The following is an 11,872-nucleotide window of genomic DNA, read 5'->3' as shown; positions in this document are numbered from 1 at the left end:
ACTCTATTCTATTCCATTGGTCCATGTGTCTGTTTTTGTGCCAATACCATACTGTCTTGAGGATGACAGCTTTGTAGTAGAGGTTAAAGTCTGGGATTGTGATGCCTCTCGTTTTGGTTTTCTTCTTCAATATTACTTTGGTTATTCGGAGTCTTTTGTGGTTCCATGCGAATTTGAGGATAGTTTGTTCTAGCTTTGAGAAGAATTTTGGTGAAGTGCTGATGCATAGGAGCACATGTACCCCAATGTTCATAGCAGCACTGTCAACAATAGCCAAAACATGGAAAGAGCCTAAATGTCCATCACCTGATGAGTGGATCAAGAAGATGTGGTATATATACACAGTGGAGTACTACATGGCAATGAGAAAGAATTAAATCTGGCCATTTGTAGGAAAGTGGATGGACCTTGAAGGTGTCATGCTAAGCAAAATAAGTCAAGCAGAGAAGGACAGAAACCATATATTTGCACTCATAGGTCTAACAGGAAAACAGGAGAAACCTAATGGAGGACCAGGGGGAGGGGAAGAGGGAAAGAGAGTTGGGGAGAGAGAGGGATGCAAAACTTGAGAGACTATTGAATGCTAAAAATTAACTGAGGTTTGAAGGGAAAGGGGGAGGGGGAAACGAGGTGGTGGTGTTGGAGGAGGGCACTTGTGGGAAAGAGCACTGTGTGTTGTATGGAAACCAATTTGACAATAAACTATTTTTTAAAAAAAGACATTGGGTAACAGAATGGATTAAAAAAAAAGATTCATCTATAGGCTGCCTATAAGAGACAAATTTTAGACCTCAGGATACCTGCAGATTGAAAATGAGGGGATGAAGAGTCATCTCTCATGCTAATGGAGGTAAAAAGAAAGCCAGAGTTGCCATACTTATATTAGACAAACTAGAGTTTAAAATAAAGAGAGTAACAAGAGATAAAGAAAGGCATTATATCATGTCCACCAAGAAGATCTAACAATTGTAAATATTTATGCATTCAACTTGGAGAATTCAAATATATAAATCAACTGATCATAAAGAAACTCATTGATGATAAAACCATAATAGTAGGAGATTTTAATACTCTACTAACAGCAACAGACACATTATCTAAACAAAAAAATCAACAAGGAAATAATGTCTTTGAATGACACATTAGACCATATGGGCTTCATAGCTATCTTTAGAACATTTCATCCTAAACAGCAGAATACACATTCTTCTCAAGTGCACATGAAACATTCTCCAGAATAGATCACATACTGGGTCACAAATCAGCCTTTGACAGGTACAAAGATCGAGATCATACCAAGCATATTTTCAGATCACAACACTATAAAACTTGAAATCAACCACAAGAAAAAATTTGGAAAGCCTTCAAATACATGTAAGTTAAATAACATACTACTAAAGAATGAATAGGTTAATCGGGAAATTAAAGAAGAAAGAAAAAAAATACATGGAAGTAAATGAAAAGAAAACACGACAATCCAAACCCTTTGGGATGCAGCAGAAAATCCTAAGAGGTAAGTACATTGTAATTCAGGGCTATCTCAAGAAGCAAGAAAGGCCCCAGTACACAACCTAACCTTACTCCTAAAAGAGTGAAAAAAGGAGCAGCAAATAAGGCCTAAAGCCAGCAAAAGAAGGGAAATAATAAAGATTAGAGAAGAAATAAACAATATAGGGGGGAAAAACAGTAGAAAAGATCAATGAAACTAAAAGTTAGGTTTTTTTTTTTAAAGAATAAACAAAACTAACAAATCCCTAACCAGACTTTTCAAAAAGAAAAGAGAGAGGACCCAAATAGACAAAATCACAAATGAAAGAGAAGAGATCACAATCAACACCAGAGAAACACAAACAATTACTAGAGATTGCTATGAAAAATCATATGAAAACAAACTGGACAATCTGGAAGAAATGGATAAATTCCTAGATACTCACACACTACCAAAATTCAAACAGGAAGAAATAGAAAATTTAAACAGGCCCATAACAAGCAAAGAAATTGAATCAGTTATCAAAAATCTCCCAACAAATAAGAGTCTAGAGCCAACTGGCTTCCCAGGGGATTCTACCAGACATTTAAAAAACAGTTAATACCTATTCTTCTCAAACTGTTCCAAAAAGTAGAAGTGAAAGGAAAGCTTCCAAAGTTATTCTAATAAGCCAGCATTACCTTGATTCCAAAACCAAACAAAGACTCCACAAAAAGGAGAATTACAGGCCAATATCCTTGATGAAACTAGATGCAAAAATTCTTAACAAGATGTTAGCAAATAGAATTCAACAGGACATTAAAAGAATTATTCACCACGATCAGGTGAGATTTATTCCTGGGCTGCAGGGTTGGTTCGATATTCACAAATCAATCAATGTGATATACCACATTAATAAAATAAAGGATAAGAACCATATGATCCTTTTAATAGACACAGAAAAAGCATTTGACAAAATACAGTATCCTTTCTTGATAAAAACCCTGAAGGAAGTAGGGACAGAAAGAACTTTTCTCAACATCATAAAAGCCATATATGAAAGGCCCACATAATATCATCCTCAATGGGGAAAAACTGAGAGCTTTCCCCTTTAAGGTCAGGAACACAACAAAGATGTCCACTTTCACCACTGTTGTTCAACACTTTCATTAGCCTCAGAAATCAGACAACAAAATGAAATAAAAGGCATCAAAATTGGCAAGGAAGTCAAACTTCCACTTTTCTCAGACAACATGATACTCTACATGGAAAACCTGAAAGACTCCACCAAAAAACTGCTAGAATGGATACATGAATTCAGCAAAGTCACGGGATATAAAATTAATGTATAGAAATTGGTTGCATTTCTACACACCAAAAAAGAAGCAACAGAAAGAGATAGCAAGGAATCAGTTCCATTGACCATTGCACCAACAACCATAAAATATCTAGAAATAAACCTAACCAAAAAGGAAAAGATCTGTATGCTGAAAACTATAGAAAGCTTGTGAAAGAAACTGAAGACACGCAGAGATTGAAAAACATTCCATGCTCAGGGACTGGAAGAACAAATACTGTTAAAATGTTGATATTATCCAAAGCAATTTGTGCATTCAAAGCAACCCCTAACAAAACAACACCAGCATTGCTCACAGAGCTAGAACAAACAATCCTAAAATCTGTATGGAACCAGAAAAGACTTGAATAGCCAAAATAATTTTGAAAAAGAAAACCAAAGCTCGAGGTATCACAATTACAGACTTTAAGCTGCATTTCAAAGCTGTAAGCATTCAGACAATATGGAATTAACACAAAAGCAGACACACAGATCAGTGGGATAGAATAGAAAACCCAGAAATGGACCCACAATCTATTGCCAACTGATCTTTGACAAAGCAGGAAACAGTGTCCAACGGAAACAGTCTCTTCAGCAAATGGTACTTGGAAAACTCAACAGCAGCATGCAGAAAAATGAAATTGGACCACTGTCTTACATCATACACAAAAATAAATTCAACACAGATGAAAGACCTAAATGTGAGACAGGAAACCATCAAAATCCTAGAGGAGAACATAGGCAACAATCTCTTTAACCTCAGCTGCAGCAACTTCTTACTATATATGTCTGCTGAGATAAGAGAAATAAAAGCAAACGTGAACTACTGATACCTCATCAAGATAAAAACCGTCCGGGGCGCCTGGGTGGCTCAGTCAGTTAAACGGCCGACTTGGGCTCAGGTCATGATCTCACAGTTCATGGGTTTGAGCCCCATGTCAGGCTCTGTGCTGACAGCTTAGAGCTTGGAGCCTGCTTCTGATTCTGTGTCCCCCTCTCTCTCTCTGACACTCGCCCACTCACAGTTTGTGTGTGTCTCTCTCAAAAATAAATAAACATTTAAAAAAAAGATAAAAAGTTTCTGTACTGCAAAGAAACAAACTATTAGGCATCTGACAGAATGGGAGAAGATATTTGCAAATGACATATCTGATAAAGGAGTAGTATCCAAAATCTATAAAGAATTTCTGAAACTCAACACCCGAAAAAACAAATAGTCCAGTGAGAAAATGGGCAGAAGACATGAACAGACACTTTTCCAAAGAAGACATCCAGATGGCTAACAGACACATGAAAAGATGCTCAACATCACTCATCATCCGGGAAATACAAATCAAAACCACAATGAGATATCACCTCACACCTGTCAGGATAGCTAAAATTAAAAACGCAAGAACAACAGATGTTGAGAAGGATGTGGAGAAAGGGGAGTCTTATTGCACTATTGATAGGAATGCAAACTGGTGCAGCAACTCTGGAAAACAGGATAGAGTTTCCTCAAAAAATTAAAAACAGAACTACCCTATGACCCAGCAATTGCACTACTAGGTATTTACTTCAAGGATACAAAAGTGCTGATTCAAAAGGGCACATGCACCCCAATGTTTATAGCAGCACTATCGACAATAGCCAAAGTATGGAAAGAGCCCAAACGTCCATCACTGATGAATGGGTAAATAAGATGTGGCATATATATAATGGAATACTAATCGATGATAAAAAGTGATGAAATTTTGCCATTTGCAATAACATGGATGAAATTAGAGTGTATTTTGTTAAGTGAAATAATTTATCAGAGAAATAATTTGTCAGAGATAATAAAATAATCTGTCAGAGAAAGACAAATATCAGATGATTTCACTCATATGTGGAATTTAACAAACACAACAAATGAACATAGGGGAAGGTAAGGTAAAATAAGATAAAAACAGAGAGAGAGGCAAACCATAAGAGCCTTAAATACAGCGAACAAACTGAGGGTAGCTGGAGGGGAAGAGGGGGGGTTCATCTAAATGGGTGATGGGCATTAAGGAGGGCACTTGCTGGGATGAGCACTGGGTGTTGTATGTAAGTGATGAATAACTGGGTTCTGCTCCTGAAGCCGAGACTACACTGTGTATTAACTAACTTGAATTAAAATAAATTTAAAACAAACAAACAAAAAAACAAACAGGAGGCCCTGATGTTGAGCTCAAGAACAGCCAGATGTAGGGATTAAAGTCTCCAGGACTTTTTAACTCCATTACTTGCCTTTACTTGGCTGCATTCTGCATGGAATCTCTCTCTACCTATGGGAGCCAAGACAGTGACCACAACCTTGCATAGTCTTACACGATCAGATTAGCAAATGAGGCAGAAAGAGAATTTCATTCTTCCAGCACCTACAATATCCATGTCCCCACATAACACACACATAGGTTGGCCATGAATGGATCGTGTTTCCACCTCTGTGTGCTCAACCAAATACTGTACTAAGATTGGCCCAGCCCTGGTCACATGCTGCCTTAGGCAGGGTTCTCCAGAGAAATAGGACCACTAGAATATGACATATATTATATAATATATAAGTGGAGATTCATTATGAGGAATTAGCTCACATGTCTATGGAGGCTGAGAAGTCCCATGATCTACTATCTACAAGATGGAGACGCAGGAAAGCTTATGGGGTCGTGTCAAGCCTCGGCTCAGAGACCTAAGAACTACGGAAGTTGATAGGGTAAATCCCAGTCCAGTGGCAGAAGACTGGTGTCCTGGCTCAAGCAAGCAAGCAAGCAAGCAAGAATGGAATGAATCCTCCTCTCCTCTGATTTTTGTTCCATTCAGGCCCTCAATGGATTGGATGAGGCCCACCCATGTTGGGGAGGGCGACCTGCTTCATTTGGATGTAAGGCTTCAAATGCTAATCTCATCCAGAAACACCCCCAGAAACACACCTAGAAGTAATGTTTAATCTGGGCACCTGTTGGTTCAGTCAAGTAGGCACATAACACCAACACATATGTCAACCATATAAAGGTATATAGATGCGTGAGACCCCATTAGAGACACACCCCAGGGCAAAATGGAGGTGGAGAGAAATGGATCCACACACTAAAATGATACTGGGCAATAAAAAGAGCTTTCTGTTACAATGAACAGAATCCCTATTTATTTGTACTCACTGCTCCGACAGCAGAGCATCTTACAAAGACAGTATAAAGTTTTCATAAATAAGCAGTGCTTGACATAGTATTTTTGCAAATCATTACTCTGTAATTTTAAAAACTGTCCAATTTGAGGGAGTGGAGTAAACTGACACTAGGAAATCAATGGCCTCTCACACATCTCACTACAGCTGATATTCAAGACAGAAGAAATTCAAATTGGCAGTAGTTAGATTATTATAAAAGTGAAAGGCTGAGTTAGACAATTTGTTGGGTAACTTATTCAGGAAATCAAGCAGAAAAGACAGGCAGTGTGGACCTGCTTAATAGGAATTGAGTTTTCCTTTCAGGAACATTATAGACCAACATCTCCAGATACTAGTATAGTTAAAGGAAACTCACAATCATCTTGTAGTTTTGTGAAAGGATTTCAATCTAAGATGGAACCGCCAGAAATGAAGACTCTCATGTAAGTACCTTTGGGAAAGTGAAGCTTGAAGAACCAAGAGACTCATTTCCCATCAATGCCTAATTTATATAAGACTAAAATGTATCTTGTGAGCAATGAACATCCATCAAGAATCTCTCCCTGTCTTCAGGCCAGTGAGCTTACTGGCCAGACTCCTCTTTCCCTGCACACCTTGCCCCTGCAAACCCTCAAGGGACTAACCTGTAGCTTGCTACAAGTTTGTGCTTCCCAAATTGCACCAGAATAAACTGAGTTTCTGGTCATTTGAGCTTCCCTCAGTTCACCTCTTTACTTAGGTCGCCAATTTGTTCTCAAAATGCAAGTCTACAAATCACGGGGCCATTCTCATGTCAAGGTCTTCAGCTACAGTCAATGCTACTGATGTCGCACCTGTATTCCCTCCCTCCCCACGGCCATTTGAAGGCAGACAGCCTGTTAAATTAAACAAGGGGGCCATGAGATTGCAGTGGCTTCAATGCTGTGGTGGCCTTCCTAAGCAAACCAAAATCTAAGTTTGTAAATGCCCGAAGGTGCCAAAATTAAAACCAAAGGACAGCCAATCACAGCCAACTAGGCTTTAAGCTCTAGCCAATCAACAGTTTGCTTTGAAAAGGCTCCTGCTTTTTCTCTCTAAAAGTGTCTCCCCAGCTCCTGACTGCTTTTGGCTTGACACTTCCCAAGTCCTATTGATGTATGCTCAAATGAACTCTAAAACTGTCTAGTGTGTGCCAGTTTATCTTTTACCATGCCTTACTTCCATCTCACCCAGAGAGGGCCCTCAGGTGGCACAGACACCCTCCCCCATCCCCCACCATGCCTGCTGTGCAGGCAGGTGGTGGACGCTGGACAAGCGAACACTCCCCTGTGGACCAGGGGACTCCGGAGGGTGGTCGTGGTGACTGCTCAGCGCGCCCTCTGCTGTCTGCCCAGTGTACGGCCCGTGAAGCTCCAGTTGCCCAGAGGGGTACCTGGCTACATCATACACTCTTGGTGCTGCCTTCACTATCTTCTCTCAATCCCCCACCACCCGCGTTTCCTTCACCCGTCAGAGGAACTACTCTTACTTGAATCTTTGTCCCAGGACCTGCTTCTAAGGAAAGACACAAACAAAAAAATTTTTTAAACTAAGTCTGGGTGGGACATCCATGCTTTTCTTACACTTTAAAAGTACACAGGCCTTCCTGTGCACCCCCCTCACCTTTACCAGCTTTCCTGAGATATAATTGACAAATATGAATTGTATATATTAGAGGGGTACAACGTGATGATTTAATATAGGTATACATTGTGAAATGATTATCACAATCAAAGTGGTTAATACATCCATCACCTCACATGGTTACCACGTGGGGGTGAGGGTGGGGGTGGGATCTACTCTTGTAGCAAATTTCAAATCTATAAAACAGTAGTATTAACTATAATCACCATGCTGTGCATTTGACCCCGGAACACATTTACCTTGTAACTGAAAGCTTGTAAAGTACACAGACCTTAGTCAAGTTGTGTGTCATGCTTCCAGCATGCACTCTCTGGCTAACTTTATTAAACTGGAAGGCGTATGGCATGAAAATGAGAGGAAATATGCACTTGACACCTGCGTGAAACACTTTAGAGTTGCCCTCGCCCCCCCCCCAAAACAACAGTGTAAAAGAATATAAAATAAAGTTAGTGCAAGAATAACCACAGTGATTGCTGAGTTTCAAGGAATAGATTGGAAGCCGGTGGGAATGGGGGAGGGGGACGGCAGGAAAGAGGAGCCACATTTCATAGATGGCCCCATCATTTACTACATGGCCCTGGGCTGCTGTGGTACTTCAGTTTCTGATCCCCACCTTTGGTCTAAGCATTCAAGTGAGCCTCAAGGACAACACCTCTTAGTGAACTGACATGCATAATTATCACCTGTACAAGAGGTAGGCTACATTCTATTTGTTCTGCTTGAGATGGCAGGAAATCAAGCCATGCATTTTGAAAGAATATTACTTAATTGGTTAAAAGGAAAAAAGGCAGCTCTTGAAGGTTATAAGCTTTAGGTGTTCAGAAAAATTACTCCGATAGATTCTTCCCCACAAAGTCATATAAGCTATTTATATTGTGCTCTAAGATGCTTTCTCCTTCATTTCTTAATTAAATATTTTAAAGCTAAGTCATAAAGCACTCACATTTCACATACAAGTATTCATTCAAGTGATGATTGGCAAGTATTACACAAATGAGCAATTTAAAAACAGAAGGTATTTTACTCATAGTTGGCCACAGATATTCAGTATAAATATAAATATACAAACAAAAGCCTACAAGTATTGTACTCCTGTCACAAATAATCATAGACTTTAAAATATGAATTTTCCTTAATAGTCCAAGCAGCTCATGAAAATTCATTGTCAGGAGGAACCGATATGAGTCAAGAGAACAATGTGTTCTTTTGTGTTTTACCTCAGTTATCTTTACATAATTCCTAATTTTGTGATGAGACATTTTAGAATATTGATTGCTTTCTTAAAACTCTACTGATTGCTTCAGTACATGCCAAAGATTCAGTCTGGTATTTAAGAAGTATACAGGAAAGAGAAGTTGCAGTAAATTCATTATAAATCTTAACTTACAAATAAAATTATTTACCATGGAGTAAGTAACCTTTGCTTTTGGGGGATCTGACAGTTTTCAAAGCAGTAACCCTCCTAAGCCACTTCACACTTATGAAAGGGGACATTTGATGGGTCGCGTGGGTGGCTCAGTCGATTAAGTGACCGACTGCGGCTCAGGTCATGATATTGTGGCTTGTGGTTTTGAGCCCCACATCAGACTCTGTACTGACAGCTCAGAGCCTGGAGCCTGCTTTGGATTCTGTGTCCCACCCCCCCACCCCCTCTCTGCCTCTCTCCTGCTTGCACTCTCTGTCTCTTAAAATAAATAAACTTTAAAAATTTTTTAAAAGAAGAAATAACGAGGACATTTGCTCCAGAGTCACTAGATGTAAGAACAAGGACTCGGAGTGGCTGTACCTTCTCTAAGCCCGCCTTCAGATGCTGGGGTGCACTGGCTACCCTGCCACACCTGAAAACGGCCTCCCTCATGATGACAGTTTGAATTACACCAGTGGCCTCCCCAAAACGTAGTTTCTCTCTAGGGAATCTCTGATGGTCTTTCTATCAGAGATCATCAACTTATGGATTGGCTGTCTAAGAATATATACACATAGACCCCTCAAAATCAGGTGTTAGAAAGAATATAGAGCAAGTTTACTTAGTTATGAAGTTGGAGACTTGTGGCCTCTGAATTTCTGCATTACTCCTCATTGTCATGGCCATATTATGCATTTCTTATGCCTTTCTTCCTGTGGTGGTGGATGATTCTATCTGGCTTATATGTATTCTGGTCCCAATGACCAGTGTTTAGCATTAAGGGACTGTTGCTAACACAGGTAAAGGGACAAAGGATCAATTTTACCTCAACCTCCCAGCAAAGGACTAAAGATTTCCCTCTTTGAATGGTAGTTATTTTGACTTCCCTTGGTCTTATGAATACAGAGACAAAAGCCCTAAAAAAAAAAAAATCAGCAAATTAAATCCAACAATATGTAAAAACAGTTAATCCACAGCAGCAACTATAGTCTTAGGTATTTACCTACGAGAATGAAAACATATGCCCATTAAATACATATATGAATGTCAGTAACAGCCCAAGCTGGAAACAGCCCAGTCTGTCTTCCCACAAGTGGATGAACACATCGTTGTACATTTATACGATGGAATAGCACTTTGCAATAAAAAGGAACAAGTCATACTGACATGGATGAATTTCACAAACATTACACTGGGTAAGAGTGGCTGGAAAGGTGCATACTCTATGATTCCACTTACTTGACCTTCCAGAATAAGTCAAAATTCATCTCCAGCTATTTTTAAAAAAATCAGACCAGTGTTTCACTGAGGTGAGATAAGGCCTGGGGGAAAGTTTAGTTTGTTACTACAACAAAAACACAATAGACTGGGTGACTACAACAGTACACACTTATTTCTCATATGTTTGGAAGCTGGAAGTGCAAGATCAAGGTGTTGGCAGATTCAGTATCTGTTAAGAGCCTGCTTCCTGGTTCATAAATTTGGGGATAAGTCGTAAAAATTTTATCATGTTATAACCTGCTGCCCCCATCTTCCCAACAATTACTTCTTATCCTCTCAAAGGTTCCCGAGAATAAAGAGAGATTCTGTAACTAGAAGGCAAATGGGGGTACTAATCAAAGACAACAGTTTTCTATTCATCTTTTCTAAAGATTGGTACTTGCCCAAATTACTCTTTGATATCATATTTGTCACCTGATATGACATGCAAATTTCTACTTCTGAACATTAAAATTACTCTCCCTTATTTGTAGAATGCATGCCATTTGTAGATGTAAATATTAAAATGGCTTTATTTTTACTCAGTTGCAGTTGCTTTGATTCATTTATTGTTTCTTTAATAAGGTCCAGATTATGAGTATTATATTGTATTCTTTCTTTCTTCTTTTCTTGTTTTCATAAAAACATTCCCTAGATTCATAACCCAATACAGTCTTTACAAGTTATCCCAAAATGTATGTCTGAAAAAAAAAAGAATATGTCTTCCCATTCCTTGTTTCTATCAGGGTTTTAAGTGGCGAACAGCAAAATCTACCTGGGCTGGCTTAAGTGGAAAAAGAATTAACTGAAGGCCAGTAGGTAGTTCACAGAAGCTGCAAGGTTTTGAGACCAGGCTTGGCCGTTGAGCAGCAGGAACAATGTCCAATACTCTGCAGGAGCCACTACAGTTCAAACACCCCTGCTGTCACTGGTCTTTCCCTCCAGCATCTCTTGCATGGACACAGCCCCACTCACGCTGCTTGATGCTCGGGAGGAGATGCCAGAAACTCTGTCAGCAATGCCCCTAAAGAGCCCAACGCTTTTATTGCTGTGCTTGCCAAATAACAAAAGCTGCACACCTCCTTTCTCCCCTGCTCACTTCCCAATCACAGTCACATGCAAGTGCATCTGATTGATGGAATCCAGGCCACACACTTGTACCCTTGCTGCAAAGGAATCTGGGAAAGCCAGTGTCCAGCTTCAACCTGGGGAAGGGGAGACTCATAAAACAGGATGTTTGCAAACATTAGAAGAATGTTCAGGGGCGCCTGGGTGGCTCAGTCAGTTAAGCGTCCAACTTTGGCTCAGGTCATGATCTCATGGTTCATGGGTTCGAGCTCACATTGGGCCCCATGCTGACAGCTAGCTCAGAGCCTGGAGCCTGTCTTTGGATTCTATGTCTCCCTTTCTCTCTGGCCCTCCCCTGCTCATGCTGTCTCTCTCTCTCTCAAAAAAAAAATTTTTTTTAGAAGAGTGTTCAAAGGGTGCTGGGCAATCAGAAGTGCCCACAATGACAAAGGTCCACAATAAGCCCTAAAGGAGAGAGTTCTATTAGTAAGTGCTTCCCCATCT

This window comes from Suricata suricatta, chromosome 6 (genome assembly GCF_006229205.1).
Source record: "Suricata suricatta isolate VVHF042 chromosome 6, meerkat_22Aug2017_6uvM2_HiC, whole genome shotgun sequence".
In the NCBI taxonomy this organism is placed as follows: Eukaryota; Metazoa; Chordata; class Mammalia; order Carnivora; family Herpestidae; genus Suricata; species Suricata suricatta.
Note: the sequence above shows the minus strand (reverse complement) of the source record.